The sequence below is a fragment of the Falco peregrinus genome, chromosome 3 (assembly GCF_023634155.1).
Source record: "Falco peregrinus isolate bFalPer1 chromosome 3, bFalPer1.pri, whole genome shotgun sequence".
NCBI lineage: Eukaryota > Metazoa > Chordata > Aves > Falconiformes > Falconidae > Falco > Falco peregrinus.
The window spans coordinates 94,654,944-94,666,442 of record NC_073723.1 but is presented as its reverse complement, the minus strand read 5'-3'; the positions used below and the strand labels follow the sequence as shown (position 1 = coordinate 94,666,442).

The window sequence follows — 11,499 nt, the reverse complement described above, 5'->3', positions numbered from 1 at the left end:
CCTTGGGAGCCAGGTGCACACAAAGCGACCACCTGGCGCTGCCAAACCAAAGCAGGCAGAGGCGGAAAAAACCCTGCATTTTCAGTGGCCTGCCTGTTTCAGGCACGCTTCTGCAGCTTAGGTGCTCAGGCTTCAGGGTTTATTTTTGCTCTTTTAAGAATGAGGGAAAAGAAAGGGTCTAAGCGGGCTCTGAGAGGGTTATGTAGGGCCTGACTTTCAGGAGCCTTGAGCATCCCTCACCAAAGCGATCTCTGCAGCTTGGGAGGAAGGCAGCCTCCGTTTGCACCACACTTCAGGCTGAATTAACAGAAAACTGCCAGTGGTTCTGGGCACACTACTTTGAGCGTTTATGCCACTTATCTGGTACCTAAAGATGGAAGTTTTGAAGATACATTTTTATTCTCTTTTCTTTCAGCTGCTAATCTTAAAGTGGCAGGAACCAGCGCTCATGGAAAAGTTATACCAAGTTACCTTGAGGGGCTTTAGATTTTAGTTAGAGTGATGTAGGATGCCTTCTGCATCAAACCAGTAAAGCCGAAGTTCAACTGGTGCGTCTTTCTCATCAAGAAAACAAAGTGTTATCTTGATGAGAAAATAAAAAATAACATTCTATGATAAAATGGGAAAAAAAAAAAAGCCCATGAACAGGGAGAACAGCCTTACAAGCAAAGTGTGACCTTGCAGCTTCCCATCGTGCTCTTTCACTTCACTTTTCCAGCTGGTCACGAGAGCTCAAGCAGAAGGTGGCTGACTGTCCCTGTCATTGCCCTTGCAGGGCTGGTGCTGTGCATCCCCCTGTGGAGGAGCTCTCCCTGGCATGAGTTTTGCTCCCTGACAGGCACGTGTAAGCAATGGCAGGACTCTGGGCAGTGGATCCGGTGCTGGATGGGCTAGGCAGATGACTCACCAGAGCCAGGTTTCCGCCCTGCCGACAGGCAGGAAAGCAAGCAGTGATGCAGCCGGTCCTCTGCAGGGTGACGTGAGCCTCCCTGAGGCAGCCCTTCATCCCTTGGTGGGAGGATGATGAGGAGGTATAAATCACAGCCAGGTTTCCACACAGTAACCTGCAGGCCTTTACCTCTGCAAAATGTTTTGCAACTGGCACAGTGGGCTGAGAGATGACTTTTGTCCTCATAGTTGTTTTCCCACCCAGGCTGGCTTGGTCCTTCATGAAAGTCAGTTGGCAGCAATTTTCTTGGGTAACCCCTGCTCAGCAGCACAAAATGAGGGAAAAAACAAATTGGAAAGGATGGGCTGTTGGGTTTTGCCTTGCTCATCCTTAAGGACTGTGTGCAGGTGTGAAGCACCAAAGGTGAAAATCTCAGCTAATGTCATTAGGAATGTCTAACGCCATTGACTTCAGGTTTCTTCCCCTTAATTTTTTATTTCCACCGCTACTGGGCAGGATGGATCCAGCCTGTGGATGCCCATACCCCACTGCTCTTTCACAGGATGCTACCCAGTGTCTTGGTGAGCACAAGGGCTTCCTATAGGAGCCAGGTGCGGCTCAGCCCATGGGACACATCACCACCTCTGCCGTCGTTAGCAGGCTGAGGGATGAGCGAGGAGGCTCTTGCAGGAAGAGTGCTCACAGCTTGCAACTGCAAAAATCCCAAAGCAAAACAGCAGAAAACTGGCTGGATAAGTGTGGAAAGTGCTTGGAAATAAACAACCCACAAAGGCGCAGCCAACCTTTTTGAAATCAATTTAAAGTGATCAGCGACTGAGTCCTCCTCCATGTGGGTTGAGATTTGGGGGGAGGCTGGTGTCTCCTGCGATGTTGGAAGCCCCCTGGGGCTGTCACATGGAGATGTGATGTGGTACTGCCAGCTGGTTGTGCTGGAGGCCAAAAGCCTCCTTTCCCAGGGGCTGGAGCAAAGTTGAGGGCGTTGAGCAAGACGTAGGGCTGAGCCCGGCATCCCCCGTGGATGGCAGGGGAGGGTGAGGGCATGGCGGGGCTGGGCAAGACGTTGTGCGTCTGCTTCGCAACACTTTCAAAGTGCTAACATGTTTTACGATGCAGTGCGAGCGAAAACAAAATAGTGGCTCCTTGCTCCTCGTAACTTGTGTAAATTCCAGATGTGACAATCCTTTTACTGGCAAATCGAGCTGTTTATCCCCATGTTCTCCTCGTGCTGAATTAGCTCCCGCTAGGAAGAGATTGCTGAAAATGTGCCTGCCTTGCTACTAAATGGCTGCATAATTGTCCCTCTGCCCCTTCCCAGAGCTGCACATAAAAAGTGCAATCCAAATTCCTGGGCAAACCATGCAGGGCCCTGGAGAGCACTTCCCACCCCCCTTCAGGAATTGAACGTCATTCCTAAAGGATAATGCAGGATTAGGGCAAGGGGAAAATGAGTGGCTTAAACAGATCCGAACTGCAGCGAGGCTCAGCAAAACGTGTCCTTCTCCCCACCCCTGGCCCTCTCTCCATTTTTTTTTTTTTAATACATTTTTTTCTTTCTCACAAGGGGAAGGAGGAAAGGGCCTCCAGATTGTGAAACGGGCAGAAGAGGAACAGCGTTAGTTCCCCGAAAGCCACCAGCCCGGGTGGCAGGGCAGCCCTGCCCACCGCCACATTGCAGCACACATGGGAAAAACCTTCCCGGCCCTTCCCCGCTCGTCCTCCCCCACCTCCTCCTCTCCCTGAACACACAGGCGCTAGTTATTAGGGATTAGGTGGAACAGATGCATGTAAGATGCTTACGGCCTTTTCCAGACACAAGGCCACTTTCCAATCAGCTCAGAGGAAACAGGGTAATTAGATGGAGTTGCGGGCAGGGAGCAGGGGGGAATTAGCCTGTTACCCAACCAGAGACTGCAAACCCACCTCTTCCCCCCGCCTCCCCCTTCACCCCCACCCCCCCTCTCCATTCCTCTGCTCGCTCTGTCATTTCAAAGCTTTTTATTTTTTCTTTCCCTTTTCCAGGAGGCAGCTGATGCCGGCTGGCTGCTGCCAAACAGGTCAGGCCTCTGCAGCCGAAACCGCCCGTAATGCTGCAGCGGGCGATGAATCAGCTGTGTCCTTTAGAACATTAGAAAAGGCACCCTGCCCTGGACGTGCTGCTGGGATGCTGCGGCCGCCCCCCACCCCGCCTCCCCGCCAGTGTCTCAGAGCTGCTGGCCGACAACAATGGGTGGGTTGATGAATTTGGGTTAAGTCTTCCTCCTCCCCCTCATAACCTCATAAACCAGCTTCGCCTGCTGGTGAAGATATTGCCCCTTAAGCTGATGATAGCAGTTATAGATGTCTCAGTGGAGGAGGAATGCTGGGCTTTGAAGGGAAAGATGCCTTGCTTGTCATTTGCCTGCCTTTAAAAGCATATTAAGGCAGCTTTGGCTTGAGTGCCCTGCAGGCAGAAATTCTGAATGGGTGCAGGCTGGTTTTCACCGTGTCCCTCCTTGCTCCCCAAAAAGCTTTGGCTGCCAGAGCTGCTGGGGTGCCACCGCTGCAGACTGGGGGCTGCTGTTCCCGGGCTGCCTCATGCCTGATGGCTCTCTGCAGTTTTTTCTTTTCCAACTTCTTTAAAAGTTACTTGGGTGTGCTTACACTTCAGTTCATGTTCATCCCTGGAAAGATTTCACCGGGAAAGTCCTCCAAATGTGGAGAGCCATCCCATCGCCACCATGCGCAAGGCAGCTGTGGCAAGGTGATGGTTATCGGGCGCCAGGGGCTGTGATTATGAAGCTGGCTATTGCATTTATTACCATCTCCTCCCACAAACTCCTGCCTTGCTTGTTTAGTTTCTGAGGCCTGTCTGTACTGCTGTTTATTGGGAGAGCAATGCTCTCCTCTGAGATGTTTGGTTTTAAAACCATCAGAATGTCCCCAGGGCGTTTGAAAGGGGATGTGCCGTATCACAAAAGGCAGTGTTCCCTGTGGGAGGGGTTTTTCCAAGTGACAGGTCAGTTGGGCAGTAAACACGTGAAGGAAGATCACCATTACAGATGTGAGTGAGCTGAGGAGATCTGACCCTCGTTTTGAGGCAAAGAGACCAGCTAGTATCTGAACTTCTCCAAAGGAAGGCGCAGCTCCTCGCTGGTGGTACCCTTTTGCACATCCTGTAAATCATTTTCTGAGATTGACATTAACCTCTTCTCATGAGCATGCACAAGCACCGAGTGTTGAAATCCACTTGAGAGCTGGATGGAAAATTTCTGACAATGGTTTGCTGTCAGGAAATGCTGGTTCAGCAAGAGGAAAAGATGTCAACTTCAACAGTAAAAAAAGATCAGAAAGAAGCAGGGGAAAAAAATTATACCATTGAAGATACTCTCCTGGGGGCTTTTTGAAGCAGTGGGGGTTTATTTTTCAGTGCTCTGTTTTTATTGTTCATTAACATGTGGGATGGATGCAGCCAGGGCAGAGGCTGCACCATCTTTTTACCTGTGGTTTTGCTCAGTACGTGACAGGTAATAGCTTCTGCCTACCCAACACATCCCTCCCAGCACATGCACTAACATAGGTGTTAATGGCGTGGAGGAGGGGGAGGAACTCTCTCTGATGTCCCATCTTCCTTAAGGAAGAGGAAAGTGCTTCTGTGGAGCACAAAACTCCCACGGAGGCATGCTGGGGTCTGTCTTGGAGCTGGCTTATCTCCTCCACTGGCACCCTGCGCTCCCGGCTGTGTGGGTTAGCTGATGACCTAGTAAAGCCATCAGCTCCCCTCAGCTCTCAGCGTACTGCTCATTTATATACCTCCAACTACTTAGGTCCAGTAATTCTAAGAGCATCATCCTTCCTGAGCATCCAAGTCCTCAGAGGAGTACAAAAATAAATACACAGGACAGGAACAAGACACAGGTGCCCTGGAAGAATAACCCCATGTCGCACAGTAAATACGTGTAGTGTCAGTTACTGCTCTACGTTTTTTTTTCTGTCTGACAAATACATGAGATTGAAAAGTAAACCAACAAAAATATATATCTGTTGAAGTGAAAACCTAAGCAAAACAGTATTGCAGTGTGGTTCTGGAAACAGCCAATCAAAAAAATTCCCCTCAAATACACATCTTTGATACCCAGGGTGGCTGTTTGGTTCCAGACCGCCCCAATTAGCATTATAAACAGACCATAGCGTTATGCATGTTTTAGAGGAAATTGCATAAATACGTTATTACTGTTGGACAGCAATTAAAATGATTGGCTAGTGTAATCTATGTCCTGGTGCAGTGCCAGATATCAGAGCTCCGGTGTATGTGCCTCCCGCTCCGCCCCAATGCTGTTTCTGAAATGGGACACTCTTTAGAAGGGGTTGTGGGGAAGCCTGGCAGTGCATGGGACAGGACGTCTCTCACAAGCATCAGGCCACTTGTACCCTGAATTCCCCTCCGGGAAGTGGGATGGTGAAAGGACAAGGGCCCTGGTGCTTCCCATTGCCACCAGTGAACGGGGCTGGGCTTGCCCTGGACTGCAGGTAAATGCACCAGACTGGATGCTCACACCTAGCCCCATGCCCGCTTGTTCTTAGGAAGGAAAATAGAAATTTTCTGAGGTTTTCTTTGGTATTTCATGTTACGGTGAGGTTCCTGTCTTGGAAGTGATGCTTGTGTTTTATCCTCCTTTTTCAGCTGCCCCATAAGGTGGAGGATACAGGAGGGAAGCATAAATTTTATGACGAGGATGTGTCCTTTGAGATTGTGACTCCCCTTGGCTGGCATATGGGATACTGTGACCAACCACGCTGTCGTGTTTTATGTCTTTCTCTGGGACAGCTGAAGTGCTAACATGTGACAGATAGCTTTATAAGATGGATGTACTGGCAGAACCAACATGTTTTACTGAGGTTACCGAGAGTTTTGTAGCTGTTATTCATTAGCACAGGGAGCGCCTATATGTGTCCCTATCTCTTACTGCAGTAGCAATGCTTGTCTTGAAAACCTGCTCATCTGCTTTCCCCCTCTTTGCAGTTTCTCCAGGCCATGCTGCCCATTTAGCATTTCCCTGAGCTACAAGGGACAGACTGAGCGTCTGGGAATGTGTGCACACATCAGATGACCCGAAACAGCCTGCTTTTTTTTTTCTTTCCTGTTACTGGAGCACTCAGGTGCTCTTGCTTTGAATCTCCCTCTTTGTTATCTACCCGGGCACTTGTAGCTGGAAGCGTGTGGGGACAGGGACAGTTTGACACAAGAGTGGACAGCACGGAGGAGCAGTCTGACCTGCTTACAGGCTCCACGCGCTGCTGCTCTAACGACGATGGTGATTTTTTTTCATGCATGTTATTGGAAGAAGGAAGTAACTGTTTGCAATAAGTCCTGTATTAATCAGGAGCTGGATTTCTGGGGACCTTTTTGCCTGTTTGTTTTGTGCTCTGAGTGACTCACCTCTGAGCGGGACACTTTGCAGCCCTGCGCCTTTGTCAGCCCTGCCTGGGTCTGGCATTTGTCAGTCACTCGGAAGATGGGAGCTCAAGCGAGAGGTTTTCCCAGCTGCCAAATATCATACGTATTTAGGGAGGCTTTTGGTCCCAGCCTCAGGGGAGCTGTCAGGGTTCTGGCTGCTGGGCGATGCTCCTGCCAGGCTAGGGGCCAAAGAGGAGAGGCGAGGTTGTCCAAGTCTCTCGGCTAGATAACGCCTGGGTTTCACCTCCAGCATGTGATGCAGCTGTTCTGCAGCTTGTGCATGCAAACGCTGTTGAAAACCAAAGGGGCATGGGAGAAGAGGAAGAAACATTTCATTTCTCCTCTCCCCTCCTCTGCCTGTTCTTGTCATGCTGCCATTCTCCTCCTCCTGCCCCGCTCCTCAGCTATTTGGCAGAACCGCTGCCATTGCAAATGTACGTGACTAATCTGTTACTTGAGGAACGGGGAGGCAGATTCACAGGCACGGATGACCTAGGCTGTCAGGAAGCTGATGGGATTCTCTGCTGGGGAAAGTTTTAATTTTTTTTTCAGAGGGCTGCTCCCCTTGTTAAATGACGGGAGATACTCATCTAAGTATTAGATGCGATGGATACGGTCTCTGTTAAAGAGGTGGCCATCTTCCAGATGTGCTGCACCAGGACAGCACGTCCCCCTGCTTCCCCCCAGACCTGTGGATGCCATTCCCTCGCGGTGGCACGGTGCCATTAGCCGCGGTGTGCTCACCTGAGCGCAGAGGCTCTGGAAGGTCTGGGTGTGAGATCAGGGCAGATCTTTACTCGTTCACCTCCTAACCAGCTCAGGCAGAGGCCTGAGGCTGTGGGACCTGAATGCTCTGACCTGAATACAGCCAGGTGCCTGCGCTGCAAGCCTGGTCCTCACCTCCCTCCACTGCTTTTCCTTGCTCTGTTTCAGCTGTGCATCCTTAAGTGATTCAGGGGCTCGGGGCCAGAGGGCTCTCTGCCTCACCGAGCTGATCCCGAAGAGAAGGGGTGTTGTGCCAGGAGGTCTGGGAGGCGAATGTCATTTCATCACTGTTCTCCTGGGAGAGGTAGAGGGATCCAGCATGGGAACAACGGGGGTGGGGGGCAGGGGTTAATGAGGAGAAATGGGATAAATTAAAGCAGGGAAAATCTAGGCCAAGGATTGGGGGAAAACATATGTTTAAATCCTTGCAAGCCAAGAATTATTTGCTCAAAAAAATAAAATCAGTAAATTCCAGAGAATGACTAAATTATTGGACACAGCTCCTAACTAGGTACCTAGAAAATGTGTTGAATCGGGCTGTCAGTGTGAATTACTAGCCCAGCTCTGGAAAATATACCCTAGGGAGCACCAGCTTTTCTGATTTTCCACTGATCATAATGCCAAAGTGAAATCTCCTGAGGCAAAGGGCTTGCACATTAACTAACTTACAGTGCCATCTAGCCCCGTCTAAGACATAAGACGTTTATGAGTGGCTGCTAATTTTGTTCCTGTAACCAGGAGGCTGAGTCACTTGCTTGAACCCACCTCCTATCCTAGGACATGTGCTTGGGGGGTGTAAGTGTATCTTCGAGTATATCTGTACGTGCACTGGGATGTATTTTTGAAGACTCGTCCACAAGTCACAAATGTAAATGCCTGACTGGGAGCCATCCAGCTGGACAAATCCTATGTTTTTTCATGGCCACTTGATGTGGGGAGGGCAGCTCAGTGTTGCTTAGGCCTGCCTGACACTTCCCATTGACGAGACCTTACTTTGGATAGCTTAGAGGTTTGCCATCTGCAACTGCTTGGGCTGGAGCATTGGGTGCTGGGTGCTCACTGCCGGCTATTTGTAAGAAGCTTCCCCAGAGCAGTGTTTGTACAGCTCCCGAAGGTGAGCTATGGACCGATGCGTGGGTTTGCTCATTCTGGAATGAAAAAAAAAAAAAAAAAAAGAAAGCAAATACAAAAGTACATACGCGATAGTGCTGCTGCTACCGTTCATCTTGCGAAACACACTGGGGGCAGAGGGTGGTGGCTCTGGCTCCTGCTGCCCACGGTGTGCTGTGGCTGCATCCCTGTGCCCTTCACCACCCCCACTGCAGATACATTGTCCCCTGAGAGATGGGGCCAGGGGGCAAGCTCTGGTGACCTGCCAAAGGCCACAGAGTGGAGAAAGATGCTGTGGGCTCCCAGTGCAAGGGCTTGGGGCCCCCCAAGGTCTGTGAGAGTCCTGAAGTCACTGTGTTGGCTCTTTGGGCAACGGCTTTTAGCCCATGTGGGCTCTGGAGGGTTTCAGGGGGTGCTGCTGGGGGCCGTGGGTTCAGTGCAATATTGTGGTTTTGAGTCTGCTAAGCTGGTGTCAGCCTTGCTTTTCTGACTTGCAAAAGACTAATGCAGGGAAGCTGACCAAAGGTAGCAAGGTAGGGAAGTAAACCTTTTCCTATAGAGGAAAACACCCCTTATCCTAACTGGGCTTGGATTGCAAGTGTTGTTTTGCACTTTCTCCTTTATGTTTCTTTTTTTTTTCTTCTTTTTTTTTTTTTTTCCTTGTGTGCTCACAGTAATGTCCGTAGCCAGACATATGCTCATGGCCTGGAATGAAGTCGATTGCAATTACATCCTAAGGGAGTCACTCAACGGGGGTTTTGTGAAGGCAGGACGCAGGCTTTGGTGGAGCCTGTCGCTGCTGCACATGTGTTGTTAGACCTCCAAGTGCACTCACCCTGCCTTCAGCTTTGTGGGAACGAGGAGCAGAAGGCTCAGAAATACAGCCAGTCTGGTGCACATCTGGAGGCACTAATGTGAGGCAAAGGATACACCTCCTGTGCTCAAACGAGGTGTTTTCTTGCATTAGTGATTTCAGCGCATCAGCACCAAAATGCTGCTTTTCAAACGCACCCGAGCTGCATCCCCCGTGCTCCGTGTGGGTTCGAACCTTCTGCAAGCGTAAAGGTGCTGGGAGCTGGGTTGCAGGGTCAGGCCTCTCTCGGCAGTACTTTTGCCTGACTTCCTTTATCTCCAAAAGCAGCAAGAAGCACATGCTGCGGCAACATAATCATTTAATCCAGGCTGGTGAAACCTGTTCTCCAGATGAACAACTGACATATCATTTGCTCCGTAGCTCTGCATATGAATGCAATGTTTGTTGGGGCGGCTGGATATTGGTGCCAGCTTTCCACTCTTATTTCCAGCAAAGCCAAACAGCAGCCTGACTGTGAATCTGCTGCCAGCTCCTTCCTCTGCTCCCTGCAACACGCTCGCCGCAGCCACGTTAGTCCTGGGGCTCTCCCTCCTGGGCTGCTCGCCTGTTGTGGATGCGGTAGGTGCGCAGATCCCTGCCAGGCGAAAGCAGTCCTCGGAGGAGCACGGCGGGCTTGTGGCACTTGGGATAGGAACGTGTTTGCCAGGGGAGGCAGGTGATACCTGAAAGGGTGCAGCCAAAACTAACAAAGGTGTGTTCAGAGATAGATACAGTGTGATCTTTAGCCCCTGATACAAAGCTTACTTTGGCTGGGGAGGCGGTTCGGCCGTGCCCGTTTGTAAGGGCGTAACAGCCTGGCATATTGCTGGGGATGGGAGGTGCCAGCAGTGGGTTGGAGGGGCGGCGTTTGCTCTTTTCCCCCTTGCAACCGCTGTGAGTTAGCAGGGGCAGGAGAGAGGTGCATCCCCTGTTTCAAGCCTCTGAAGTTCTCCTGTCTGAATGTCAGATGCGGGGGCCAGCGCATGTGTCGGGAGCCAGTGGTTCGCTGCGAATTGCGCAAATGCATGTGCTCGTGTAGGTTTTCTGAGTGCCCAGCACTGACAACATGTCCTCTCCCAAGCGCTGGAGGTACTCCCGATGGGCAGCCTGTCCTGCTCTGCTGCCGGAGGCTGCTAGCCCTTGTTTGCAGCTTCTCTGGTTTCAGCTTCCATTTCTCTTCCAGATTTTGTAATGCGAGTAGCCTGGGCTGCTCGGTAACAGCTGACAGTCCCACAGCCCAGCCGATGGCTCGGTGGCCGCACAGAACCAGGGAGAAGACTCTGGTGTGCTACTGGTGGCAGCCACTGCTCTGACACACAGCATTAAAAAATTCCCAGGTGACTATGCAATGGTTTTGCAGCCGCCTTCTGTTCTTTTTGGCTTATGGAACAAGCCCAGACATTGGGCTGAGGCTCTACCGGGGCCAGTTTGAGTCCTTTGATTTGCTTGATCTGCTTGTGTTGCTTCTGAGGATGGAGAGCTGAAAGAAGCTGCTTGCATTCAGATTGCAACCCAGATTTCTTTAAAATGCCTTTTTTAAGAAAGGCACGTGTTAAATATTTTTGAGGCCAGCACTGTGAGGTTGGCTGAGCCTCCAGAAACGCTTTCCAAAGCTTGTTGTCCAGAATAGCATGCTCTAAAAATGCATTGCATCCAACTGGTCCAGCCTCCTACCCTATCTGTACAACAGGGTTTTTCCTTCAGCTCACATGACAGTGGTCTCATGCAGCTGGTTGCAGAAACACCCTTGCAAGAGCAGCTCTCCTTCCACGCTTGGTTAGCTTGGCACCATCTGAACCCTGGGAGGTAAGAAGCCTTCAGGCCTCTTGCTCCAACTTCATGGTAGCCCCAGTTGCCTGCTGTCGCAGTCTGTCTCCCGTCAATAGCTCTAGCTGGTGTGGGCGGTTTCTAATGGACACATTTTGTTGCTCACAGATGATGTCAGATTAACAAGCTTGGACATGTGGAGTAACCTGGTCACCTACCAACTGGCCGTGGGTGGGAGAACAGGCACCCTTCTCCCACCCCCCATGGCTTTGCCGGTGTGGCTCTCCTGGAGCAGTCACTTCTGTGGACAAGTTCAGTGTTCAGTTCAGGGCTTGACCCATCAGCAGGGACTGTAAAATCTATTCCTGCCGCCATGATACTTACTACTGGTTTTACTGTGTTCAGCTGAAGCCTAGTAAAGGCATCGGGAACCCTCACTGACTGATCTGAATGGACTTAGGATCCATATTGCTTTAGGGTCCTAAGATCCATGTTAGGATCTGTATTTGCTGCACGTTGCAACAGCTTCCTTTTCTTTCTTGCTCTCTCTTACGCACCCGTGGTGCTAGCTCTGTGCAAGACAAACGCCTGTGGGGCATTCAGGGAGTGCAGGTCTGGGCAGTGTATCACCCTGTCACCAGGACCCAGCTAGGAGAGGTC

The 11,499-nt window shown here is 50.8% G+C and overlaps 1 long non-coding RNA gene across 1 annotated transcript; it reads left to right on the top strand.

The window, feature by feature from the left end:
- Positions 1-8,794: 8,794 nt before the first annotated feature.
- Positions 8,795-11,107, top strand: LOC129784213 (uncharacterized). Its single transcript, XR_008746667.1, has 3 exons — positions 8,795-9,784; positions 10,256-10,409; positions 11,008-11,107. It is a non-coding gene; the product is annotated as an uncharacterized LOC129784213 (long non-coding RNA).
- The last annotated feature ends 392 nt before the right edge of the window (positions 11,108-11,499 follow it).